The sequence below is a fragment of the Olea europaea genome, chromosome 23, assembly GCF_002742605.1.
Source record: "Olea europaea var. sylvestris chromosome 23, O_europaea_v1, whole genome shotgun sequence".
Lineage (NCBI taxonomy): Eukaryota > Viridiplantae > Streptophyta > Magnoliopsida > Lamiales > Oleaceae > Olea > Olea europaea.
This window is the reverse complement of record NC_036259.1, coordinates 4,990,033-5,003,155: the sequence shown is the minus strand read 5'-3', so window position 1 is coordinate 5,003,155 and position 13,123 is coordinate 4,990,033. Positions and strand designations below refer to the sequence as shown.

The following is a 13,123-nucleotide window of genomic DNA, read 5'->3' as shown; positions in this document are numbered from 1 at the left end:
TTCACCAAGTGGGTAGAGGCGGTACCTTTGAAAGAGATCACCCAAAAGAATGTCATAGAGTTTATCCGTGATCACATCATTTATAGGTTTGGAATTCCACAAACGTTGATGGTAGATCACGGAACATCTTTGAATGGGGATCAAGTGAACAAATTTTTGAGCGAGTTTGGGGTTAAATTAGTAAAGTCCACACCATATTACGCTCAATCCAACGGACAAGCAGAATCTTCTAATAAGATTCTAAAAAATATCATCAGAAAGATTATAGATGAAAATACCAGAAATTGGTACGAATGTCTGAATAAGGCCTTATGGGCTTATAGAACATCACCTCGGTCAAGTACCAAAATTACTCCTTTCCAACTTACTTATGGACAGGAGGCCGTTTTGCCTATGGAAATCAACGTGCGATCGATTAGAGTGTGCTTGCAATATAAGTTAAATGATGATGAGTATACCAAATCACTAGTTCAAAATTTATTGGGGTTGGACGAATTAAAGTTGGACGTCTTAGATAGATTGCAAGTTCAAAAACAAAGAATGGCTAAGTTTTATAATAAAAAAGTCATAGCCAAGTCGTTCAGCCTGGGCGAATTAGTTTGGAAGACGATACTCCCTTTGGATAGCAAGGATCCAAAGTACGGGAAGTGGTCGCCCAATTGGGAAGGACCATACAAAGTAAATAGTGTGTTGCCCAATGGAGCATATCATTTGGAAGATTTAGATGGCACCAAGCACGTGAGATTCATCAATGGCAAATATTTGAAAAAATATGTTCCTTCTTTATGGAAAAGTGAACAGATAAAAGTGTAATCAAAACATGTTGAACGATTAAGGATAAAAAGGTCAGAGCGAAGTACGTTCAAATAAATTCCTTTATTATCAAACGTTCATTACAAAGTTGCAAGATACAAATAATAGATGCTCTACAAGCTATAATTAAAAGTAAGCTAATCTCACGGTCGATCGCCAAGTAAGAGGGTGGACTGGCCTCGCACCGCCTTCCTAAATGCATCGCTGCAATGGCGGGCAAAGAGGCTGAGAAGCACTCTCAGCAAGCAAGGTGACCCGCAAGCATCCCAAAAATTACCTTCTATCATCAAACCCCTTATAAAGAACAAAGAGACGATGGGAAGAACTTTGATGGGAAAAACTTCGCTGCTGGCCAAAAAATATTTCCTATATCTCCTATACCAAAGGTGACATCAAGACAAGTAGTAAAATGGGCGGACCAAACAATCCATTTTTATAAAAGACGAAGGTTGTGGATTGATTGTCAAAATGCCAAATAATGGCAGCAAATTGGTTTTGAAGAAGAGAATGAAAATGAAAATGAAGATGGAAGATGGAAAGTGTGAAGCATACGTGCATTTATAAGGGGGTGGAGATGAAGAGACAGAATATGAGCGGCCACATTCTGCCTAGTAAATGGAATTAAGTAGCCCAAAATCTTGGAAAAAGAGATGGAAATATCAAGAGAAAATGTGCAAGATTTTTAGCACAAAGCAGTTAAATGCTTGAAAGATTGGTGATTAAAAGACAAACGTCAAATAAATGCACAAGAAGTTAACATAGATGTTCATTAATGATGTACAAGGTTACAAAGGGAAAGTCAAATGCGAAATTACAAAAAGAAAAAGTTAAGGCGTTATATGTCTTAATTACAATCCGCCCCATACCGAACGAATTCTTTCCCTAAGTTTTTCCCAGTCCTCGTTCTGCCGAGAGGAAGTGATGTTCAATTCGGCCACGACATCATCATCAACTTCCAACTTCTTGTACTGCTCGACCAAAGACTTAGTTCGCTCAATTCCTTGGGAGGTGTTACGCTTTTTAGCAGCCATTCTCGTCGTGCAGTCGTCCATTTTGGCTTGAAGTTCCTTCATCTGAGCAGCCAAACTAGCCATCAAAAAATCTTCAATCATGACTTCGGAAGAGATTTCTTTCAACTCATCCTTAGCTTTGTTGATCTCCAGGAGCAAAGACTCTTTTTCAGATACGACGCGAAGATATTGAGTACTTTTGGCCTTCAGTTCAACATTCTTGACCAGCAAGGAGAGGACCTCAGAATGGATAACTTTCAACGTCGCTTTAAAATTAGTAGAAAGATTGAGCGATAGAAGTGTCAGTGCTTGCTCCAACTTTGCATTCAAATACTCAAGCTTATCCTTATGTCTGGCAGCACTAGCCTTACCAATGTCCATATCTATGAAGGACACGTACCCAAATATCGACTGCTAGAGGAACTTCATATCTTCCTCTGAAGAAGTAGCAGAACGACCAGCTGGAGCAGGGCGAGATGTCTTGACTTGCCCCTAGGAAGCGACAAGTCTTGGATGGAACGCACAATCTTATCGGCATCCTGCAAAGAAAATTGTCAATATTGAAGATTTTCACTACAACGAACAAGATGGAAATAAAAGTGAAGCAAAGATTACCTCATCTATAATCTTGGAAGATGGCATATCCCCAGCCAAGTTTGCCACCTGTGGCTCCACCATTCGTGAGGACTTCCCCTTGTCTAAGCAAGAAGATATTGCCACAACGAGCAGACTCATAGGAGCATCTGCAGAACTCAGAAGTAACAAATCAGAAACCAATAGCACAAGCAAAGGTAAAGCATTAAAAAACTGAATTACCTTCTGCTTCGATGTTTGGGGGGTTGACGCCCTGGGAAGAAGGTGGCTCATCCATTGGTTGTGATGAGGATTCTGGGATTGAAAATGTCTCTTTAAGTGTAGTCCCTTCATCAGTTGGTTTGGATGAAGCAGCCTCAGCAGAAGATGATGGAGCAGGAGTTGTCGACACCAAGGCCTTCAAAGGAGAGGCTGAGCTTTTCTGAGAAATCCAAATAAACTATCAGCACACAGAAAAGTTTCAAGTATGGAAAAGTATGCTTGTGAGTAAACCAATTTAATTACCTTCCTCCTGATGATAAGTGGGGTATCATTATCATCATCGACATCATCCTCCAGAATAGGAGATGCTGAGGCTGGCCGTTTGCGGCTCGGGGCACTTTTGGCTGCAGTAGGCTTGGCAGGGAGAGAAGAAGATGGACGAGCAGACTGTTTAGCGCGACGACGAGGAGAAGAACTCCGGATGGACAAAGGGGTGACTAAAACAGGAGGAGGGGAAGAAATGCTTGGCTGGTTCAGTGAATGAAAGGCACAATTGGCATCAGTCGAAAACAATCTGTGCTTCACTGACGGTCAGAGTTGTTCAAAAAGGGGATGGATGACACAGCTAGAATTGAAGGGGGCTAATGAAAAATGACTCGTCAAAAGAAGATTGCGAGCATTGATAGTATCTGCCTCCGCCTTATTAATGATATGGAAGCGGTCTATCAAGTTCCTTGAATAGCAAGGAGGAACAGGCCAGGTTTGGCCGAAACCAAGTTGGCGAGCAAAAAATTGGGGAGCATATATTTCTACCCCAGCCTTGGCATTGGTCCCAGTCAAAATATCATGAAATAACTTCCTCCCGGTTAAAAACTGGATCCAAATGAGCAGAGAGGTGATCGCGCTGTCTATAGTGGAGGGAGGATGCACATAGTTTGGAGTCAAAAAGGGAGGAAAAGGAAAGAAGGAAGGGATTGAATTCAAAGAATAAAAGAATGAAAAAATGTCCCTTCTAGACATATTTACAGGAGCCAGGGGCTCAATGGCTAACCCATAGCAGCTAGCAGAAGGACGAGAAAATGATGGAGCACCAAGCAATGGAAAATAGGATCTCAACCACATTTGAGTGAACCAAAGAGGTCCACTGTCAGTGGGAGATGCACCATTCTTCAATTGAGATTGAAGAGAAGTCATGCCTCTATAGAGGGCAGCCAAAAAGAAAGAACATAAATTCAAAGGCCTACCATGCGCCAATTCGTGCGCTATGGGTAAATAGCTTAGGGAGGGCTTTATGCTTGGTACGCACAAAACATATTTACAAAGCCAAACCAGAAGAAAGGCCACTCACTCAGTATGGGAAGGCTTAGCGCTCGAATGGTTATGAAGGGTTTGCAGGTTTGAATAAAACTCGGTGAGGTTTTTACCAAACTTTGGGGCGCCACCAGAAACCAAGATACCAGAAAAAATGGTATCACCCAAAGGTGGCAAATTCACTAGGGCCCCAACATCCCTTAAAGTAATAGACATGGGGCCAAGAGGGAAAACAAAGGTATTATACTCCGAAGACCAAAAACTTAAAGCGATCGAAAAAAAGTGCTGAATCAAAAGTAGGGGGTTGAAGAGAAATTTCTAACAAATCAGAAATCCTAGCATTATCAAAAAGTACCTTAGTACGACCATGGTTCACAAGGCGAGCATGCCACCTACGAAAAATTACATCAGATTTAAGCCAAGTGCGAATACCACTTTCGCGAAGTGGCCCCAGCGGCAGAGAGTTTAGAAATGGAGGGCCTTGAGTACAAGGAAACAGCTGGCCCACCGCCGCTTGTTCGACTGCTTCTGCATTGTTGAAGAAAGGACCTAGGTAGAAGTCATTGAGTTCGACATTGGCAGGTGCGAGAAAGTTTGGAGTTATGTATGGACGATTAAAGAGTTTCTGAAAGTCTTCAAAACTAAAGGAGTCGCCAGATTGAGATTGTGAAGTAGCCATTAGGGACGAAACAGAGTTTTTCAGAGTTACGTAGCAGGGAAGCAAAGAGATGAACAGTAAAATTGTGAGAGAGAAGCGCGAAAAAAGTGAGGCGTGATTTAATGGTGCAGTGAAATGGCGTATTTGGGGGTTATAAGGGTTTGCAAAACACCGCACCTTTCCAAGCTATGAAAGAAAATAATGATTGAAATTTTTGGAAATTTCGAATGTTGTTGGAAACACAAAGTGAATATGGCAAAATTTAATAATTGGTATTAATTCTGCCATATTGGGGGGTAATTGTTGACACATAAAAATTCAGCCCAAATCGAACGGCTCAAGGAATGAAGCCCAATTGGAGGATTCCCAAATCGTATAGCCCAAAGAACGAAGCCCAATCAGACAATTCAGGATGAAAGCCCAAATAGGGAGGCCCATGAACGCGATAACACCATCGCCCAAGCTTGCAAGTCACTCAAGATCTGAGCGAATAGAGTGCCATGCAGTCGCCCAGAGCTGCTACTCTATTCTCGCCCAAACCTTCGAGTCGCCCAAGGCCTTAGCAAACATGAAGTGTTGTGGTTATCAAGAAGCGCAGTTATCAAAGCAGTTATTAAAGCAGCCTTATCACGTTTCACGATTCAAGGAATTCAATTGAATACGGTTGAACGACAAAGAGTAATGGCAGCAGTTAGAAAAGGCAGTTCCATGACAAGTTGGCCATTACGAGAAAAGTGGGCAGTTATAGAACGATCAAACAGTTTTTAGGCGGTTGATCACAAAGAGATCATCCAGGGAGTATAAAAGGAAGAAAAGACATAGAGCAAAAGACCCCGAATCAAAAACTCTCGAATAGAGAACATATAATTTTAAATTTCTTAGTTTAGATTTAAACACTTCTTTCAATAACTCGTGTGCTTGTACCCCTTAGAGGCATTCTGTTTTTACTTTTCGATTGTAAAGTCATCGCCAATAAAGAACACCCCTTTTTGGGACTTTGCAGTCTCAAGAGGTTTGTCCCTTACACAATCGTCTGATCCCTTTTTAATTGTTAGCGATGAACCCGCGCGAAATAGGTCCATTTATTTTGTGTTTCAATTTTGAGTTTTAAATTATTTACACCTTTATATTTCATATTTTAAGTGTGTTCGGAGTTTTTACTAAAAATACTTAAACTGTCAAAAACGTATTTTGAGTTTTATGTTATAAACTGAACCTTGTTTTCAAATATATATTTTCACAAATATCAGGTTAAATAAGTTTTGAATGTTTTGTAAAATTGAAAGTTTTGAAGATAGTAATAAAGGTACCCTACAATTCTCTTAAAAGAATTCAAGAAAACGAATTTTATTGACATTGTTATGAGAAAGGTCTAGTCCTTTACATCATATCTAATAATTAAAACTAGAGTGTAAATCATGACTCACGTATTTGTCAAGTTGAATAGTAACACATGCTTGTACACAGGATGTAGAAACATTGTTGCGGAAGCTCTCTCCAATGATCTTCAATTCGGTGTTTTTGGGGCTCAATCCAACGTACCTTTCTCTATCAACATCAAAACCAACAGGCTCCAATCCACAACCAATATAATTCACCTTGGTTGCTATTTAATTTTACTCACGTAGGACAAGAAACGGTGATGATTTTTTGCCACAAAGACTAGGAGAAAATACCACAAAAGTAGACTATGAAGGAACCACCAATTACACAAAATAAACAAGCGTTTTGGACACTTCTAGGGGCTTTTTCACAACTTCAAGAGGCAGCCAGGATTCTCCTTTTTCTCACACAACCCCCCCCCCCCACACACACACACACAAATCATACTAGAAAGTGGCTAGGGTTATTATCTTATATATAGTATAGGGTTAGGCTTTAATTTAGACCTCTAAGGGACTTAAACGGGCCAAGATTCAAGCCATTCAAGAGGGAATACAATTGGATCGGGTGGAGCTCATGGACTTGATTGTTGGACTTATTTCATTCATCGGCCTATGCCTATAAAATAATTAACCCACGTTAACATCATAGCCTAGGATTTATTGGGTATCAAAAACCCAACAAATCTCTACCTTGATGTCCATCTGTAAGCAATCAAAACACACAGTTAGCACTTGCATAATCAAAGTAGCCAATAAAATTGGATCATAAACATTACCTCGTGTTTCCAACCTAAAACACATACCATACCTGTTCCATGTACTCACCAAGGACTAAGGTCAAGAACACCGAAGCAGGAACAAATATTCACAGTGAACAGAGTAAATAAAAATGAGATGATGATATATTATAGGATATCTCACATAGATCTTTTCAGAAACACGTTTAGATAGAACCACAGATTAACATTAAATTAATCAAACACACGGACAACCACATATGCAACAAATGTATAAATGACCCACGAAAAGATCTCACCACACTTATCCTATCCCATTCTGTGTTGCTCACACCTCGAGAATACATATCTCATCTCATAGCCCACCATACTTACTAGACTGATCACATAACTCATGTCTAACTAACAGGTCACAATAGATCCTAAGTCTATAGGATAATCATCTATCACCACACCACTTCTCCCAACTTAAGTGAATAATGGGTCTCTACCTAACAGAAGTGATAAAAGTATATCTCTCATACTCCACCTGATCAGTGTCTCTTTAATGATAAAGGATTCTAGACATTTAATCACCTCTCCACTCTGTATCTAAATGTCACACAACACATCCCCGGTACAAACCACAACGTACCCCTAGGCATCTAAACTCCACCCACAAAAGGACATACACCACACTGTAAATGCATTCTAACCCACTATGCATGTAAACAATTATACCAAGTAATCGTATTGTCTCAAATTCATGCAAATGCACATATCAAATACATTGAAATGTAGCATATAATCATACAACAAATTAGACGATCACACACATGCAGAAAGGATCACACATAAATGTACATGCAGTAACTAGGTTTACTCTCAATTAACCTCACTAAGGTCATCACTCGACCCTAAAACCAAATTTGCCTCACCTCTCATCTTACTCTTCCACTTATCTTTCTTCTTAAGACAATCCCTAATAAAGTGCTCAGACTTACCGTAACTATACACCTTCTACCACTATACTTGTCTCATCTCTTGCCCTTCTTCTTACTACCCTCATCACTTGAATCACAACCGTCTTGAGTTCTGCCTAAATTTATTTGCTTAAACTTCATCATACTCATCATCATATGTAACTTACCACTCATCTTATCCTCTTTTTCAGCTTAATCTCCATCTTTTTACTCCTAAGTGAGTCTATGACAATCTCGGGCATTGAGATGTCCCTACCATACTTAATACATTTTTAACCTCTTTATATGAACAAGGCATGAAATTAAGCAAGATAATAGCCTTATATGTTTCAGGTACATTTTCATCACAATTAATGATATCTTGAACTAACTTGTTAAAGACATTCAGATTGTCGTCAAGATCCTTTGAATGATCTATTTTAAAACTAAAAAAATCTTTCAAGCAAGTACAATTTGTCAGGAGTAGACTTAAGCAAATATAAGTCATCCGACTTTTTCCAAAATTCTTTAGTAGAATCAAGTTTTTCTACTTTTCTCAAAATAGTATCAGATAAGTGTAAATGATTGAAGTGAACCCAACAAACATGATTTGCAAACTCCACCAAACACCAAGAACTTAACGGCCTTGTGTTTCAATTTTCAGTTTTGAACTTTGAGTTCATTTTTAGCTTTATGTTTTGAGAGTTTGTTTTTAGATTACTAACAATACGTTTTGTTTGTCATTCTGAAAATCTATTTCTAAAAATAGAAAGCTTAAAAGGCATCCTGATTTTGAACCTTGAGAACAGGGTTAATTTAAGAGGAAGGGATGTCATGGCCCACTTTATTTACTTTTATTTTGTCTAATTGGGCTTGTATTATTAGTGGGATAGCCCATAGCCCTTTAACTTGATGGTTTTTATTTTTATTTTTTTGTTCTATATAAGGTTGTATTGAAAAGCTTTGGGAAAAGGATGAATTGATTAATTGAATCGTGGCCTGCTGCCATTCTTCTTCCCTCTTCCTCTTCCCTTCTTCTTCTTAATAGTTAAGGTACTATAATCCCTCTTCTCTTACTTTTCTAAATTTGCTTTATCTCATTTTCTCTGAATCTGCATCGTTGTTGTTGTTGTTGTTGTTGTTCTTCTTCTTCTTCTTCTTCTTCTTCTTTCAATCTGAATTCTTTATTTTCTTCTCTAAATTTGTCCGTCCTTTCTTTATTCACATTTCCCTACATTATAATTTTCTTTGCTGTTTATATTTTGTCATTTCATTGTAATTCAGTTCAATCAATCAAGTTTTACAGCTTGGATTATTAATCCTCATCTGAATTGTACTATTTTGTGTTAAATTGAGTTGTATATTTTGCTGGTTTTGGTTGGAAACAATCCAACCATAACAGTCTCTTTGATATAATTTTTTTCATAATAGATTTTGTATAAAGTGATTGTTTGGAACATGTGAAGAAAGGAAATTATTTTACCTAAAAAATGTATGATTGAAAATGAATTTGAATAAAAACAAGTTTTAAAAAATCTATACCAAATACGGACATAGTAGCGGTAGTCTATTTTTCATGTCATTATTTTTCTACTACATCCGATCATATCATTACGGTTTTTATTATTATAAAAAAATTATCGCATACTTTATTATATTAAAATAAGAAATTGGGAAGATCATCACATAAATTAAATTTTAATTAAGTCTTAACTCATTAAAAAGTAATTTTTGCACACAGCCAAACAAACATAATGAAGAAATCCAATCCAATGTATTTACCATACATAAGGGAGCCAAGAGGTGCTTATGGTAACTCCATTTCCCTCTAATACAAATTCTACAGCTAAAAGCATTCCGAGTACTCCATTCTTTGCACACGATCCTTGAGAATCCCACTGTACAAAGTCGCGTGATTTACAGGAATTTCATCTTCTTCTCTGTGCAATTCACTATTCCCACTTGAATCTTTTACATCATCTGCAAATTGAACCCTCTTCTTCGTCTTCTCCTTTTTCTTGCTACCTATAACAAAAATGATCAATGGGAGCTTTAATCAGACCAAATTATTCTTTTGAACTTAATCGCCTAACTTTGATTAATATTTTTATACTTAGCCAACATGTAGACAGTTAATCTTCTAAATTATAGTAATTAATTCAAGAAAACAAGAAAAGAAGAAATGGAGTTTTCTTGTACCTGAAGATAAACAAGACTGAAGAACTCGTTTATCGGTAGTTGAATCTTAATACTTTTCCCGGAAATGATCAAAGAGAATTATGGTAGACGCAGAGAGAGCCATGGCTGTGGCCAAAACCAAACCTTGTGAATATGGAAGACATAATTGGGGAGCTTGGTTTGCAAAATGCAACAAAAAAATGGTGGATTGTTCAGTAATTGTTGGTCGAAAATTTTACTCATGGTCATTTAACTTTGCACTAAGTGTCACTTTAGCTACTGAAATTTAATTTTTTTCATCTCATTGTTGAACTTCATAAAATGTTTCGTATGGACCATCAGCTCAGTTTGGCGTCTATTTTTTAAATGAACATTCTACATCTTCGTTTGCTAATGCATCAAGATATTTTGAATATTCTGTTAGAAAGTAGTTGTTAAATTGAGTCGGTGATTTGAATGAAATATTTTGCAAAAGTTCTAAGACGAATCTAAAACAAATTAGAGAAGTGCCAAAGCGATAAAATGTTCAAATTTTAGTGGCCCTTTGCATATAAATATATTTGAGAATATAGTGGATTGTTAAGAATCATGAACTGTACTACTTTTTTGACTGGAATTTCGTAAAGGGAAAGGGTGGAGGAGGAGAAGTGTAAATGAATTTTTTGGGTGATACGAAATGGACTTACTTTTTTGATGTTGATGGTTCTTCGAAGGAGAGAGGAAAGAGACTTGTGGTGGTTGATTGATCAATATTTGAGTTTTTATTGGATGCCCACAAGGTCATATTTTTGTGTGCGTCAGGGTGAATATGATACACGGAATTTTTGTACGAAGAGTCATCAAGTCATCTTTGTTGTATGTCTGAATGAATTTGCTAGATAGGATAAAGATACTTGTTCAGGATCACATAGGCCCTGGACGTATAGCACGTCCGCGCTAGATAAAAGAAGTGGAAACCCCATTAATATTACAAGCTCAGTTGTCAAACTTACCATGTTTTACATTGTGCGAAAGAAGCTAGAAGAAAATAAAGATTATTGTCGTAACGGCGCCTATAAATTTATTTTGATGTTTGAATTTTTAAATAACTTGGATTAGTTTGACATGTCATCATGGGTCATAGAGCGAGACAAAATCATGTTTTATTCACATGATTTCAATTCACTTTTTTAACTAGTTTGGTCCACCCGATCCATTTTGAACCCACTAGTCGATATTCAAATACTCTTATGTGCTGCTATATGTGTGCAATACTAGAAAAATAAACAATCCGGTTTTTTTCTTGATTTCATTTATAAATTGCAGGAAATTATAGCAGATAATGCAACATGAAATTAACATTTTTTTACCTCATTTTTGTATTTTGATATTTGGTGATATATGGATGGGACAGAATTGATTCAATCTCATCTCATATTTGTTCATGTTAAGTCCTCTAGTTCCTCAAAGTTTTGTATCCATTAAACTTCTCTATATCTTTGTATATAATTAAATGAAAAATGCAGATTAAAAATATTGAGCTTCCGCTAGAAGACTTTTTGTTAAATTCTCCCAACATATTTTTTTAAATTTAAAAAATTGCCATCTTTCAAATTCAATTTTTATATAAAATATAATCAATTCTGTTTAGAATAAACAAAAAATTGAAAATGTGTAAGCTTCATATAGGCAAAATTTAGACTTAAAACATATGGACGAGGGTATCAAACTTAAATTTAATTATAATTATAAACAAATTCTTCACTAATTAAAGTAAGTCAAATTTGCACACAAGAAAAAAATGTAGTTTGCTATATTAGAAGTCTAAAGGCTAAACTGCATGAGGCTAATGCCTCTAACCAAATTCATACTACCCAAATTTAGATAAAAATCAAAACTTGAATTTTTAACGCTTTTTTAATTACGATTTTTATTTTTATTATGAATAGTTGAAAATTAGAAAATCTTATTTTATTTTATCAAGGGCAATCAGTTCACAAAAAGAAATAAAGATAACACAAGATTTATAGAGGTTCATCTCAATATGAGATTATATATTTTCAGGCCGCTGGAGCAACGGCATCTAAGTAAACTGTGCACGCTATGAGAAGAGGAGAAATTACATATCTTCTTCCATTGGTTTTGGGTTAGAAGTCCTCACAAAGTAGAAAGCCTTACGTAGAAAGTATACAATTTTCCACTATCGGTGAATTAAATAGAATCGTAATAATAACTCTAATGAAAAAAACTTACAAAAAAAAATTGCACACATACAAGGACACGAATTCCTAAATCGATATTTTACAAGGACACAAATTCCTAAACTACCTTGTAAAGTTTCGAGGGGGACTTCTTGCCGTCCTTTCAATCAACATAAATTGCAATATATAAAATCTATAATACATCCCTGTAAGTATCACAATATTTTCTGTGGTAAAAGTTATTTCTTTTACCTTTTCTATCTCTTAGTTCTCCATCTTTAACATGTTAGATTGTTAGGATACATGCCTAAGGGCCCGTTTGGGATGGCTTTTGAAAAGCCAAAAGGAGCTTTTGAGAGCCAAAAGCCGCTTTTGGACCGTTTGGCTATTTTGGTTTAAAGTGCTTTTGGAGGTTAGAAGAGCTTTTAAAAGAAGCTGATTTTTTTGGCTTCCTCCAAAAGCACTTCCGGAATGGAAGTGATTTTAAATATTAATTTTCAAACAAAAATTAAAATAGCTTTCTCCAAAAACTCTTCTATAAGAAGCAAAAGCCAAAGTAAAAGCCGTGCCAAACTAGCCCTAAATATGTTTGGACTACACAACAATAGTTAAACCATTTTCTCCAAGTTAATAAATGGATGTTATTAATTTTTGACGTCTCTATACAATAATTATTTTATTTTATATTTTATTTTTATTTTTTATTGAGCATGATCAATCGCTTTAGATCTATGTGATGGTACGAGATTAGAGGTTAGGTTGAGAAGCACTAACAAACAGTTGAATCTCGATCGAGAAATATTAGTAATAGATTGAAAATCAAATGTTAAGATTATCACAATCATAAGGTCAACTACTCTATCAATTAGGGTACGTAGTTTGTAATATCCGTGGCGAGCAACTCTCACAAGTAATAACTCTAGTGCACATGAAAATATATACTACCTTAATCCATAACAAAATAATGACAGCTATTTGGATCTTTAGAGTCATGATGTGTCAGTAAGAGAGATAAATTAATATAAGCTCATTGGAAAGATTAGATAATAACTGCGCACTTCAATATGCAACGAGCCATGTAAAAGCAACAAACAGAACATGAGACTGTAAGGTTA

At 36.5% G+C, this 13,123-nt stretch overlaps 1 long non-coding RNA gene across 1 annotated transcript; it reads right to left on the bottom strand.

Annotated features, from left to right (window-relative positions):
- Nucleotides 1–9,341: 9,341 nt before the first annotated feature.
- Nucleotides 9,342–10,269, bottom strand: LOC111371882. Its single transcript, XR_002698665.1, has 2 exons — nt 9,850–10,269; nt 9,342–9,675 (listed from the first exon to the last, which is right to left on the bottom strand). It is a non-coding gene; the product is annotated as an uncharacterized LOC111371882 (long non-coding RNA).
- Nucleotides 10,270–13,123: the final 2,854 nt, after the last annotated feature.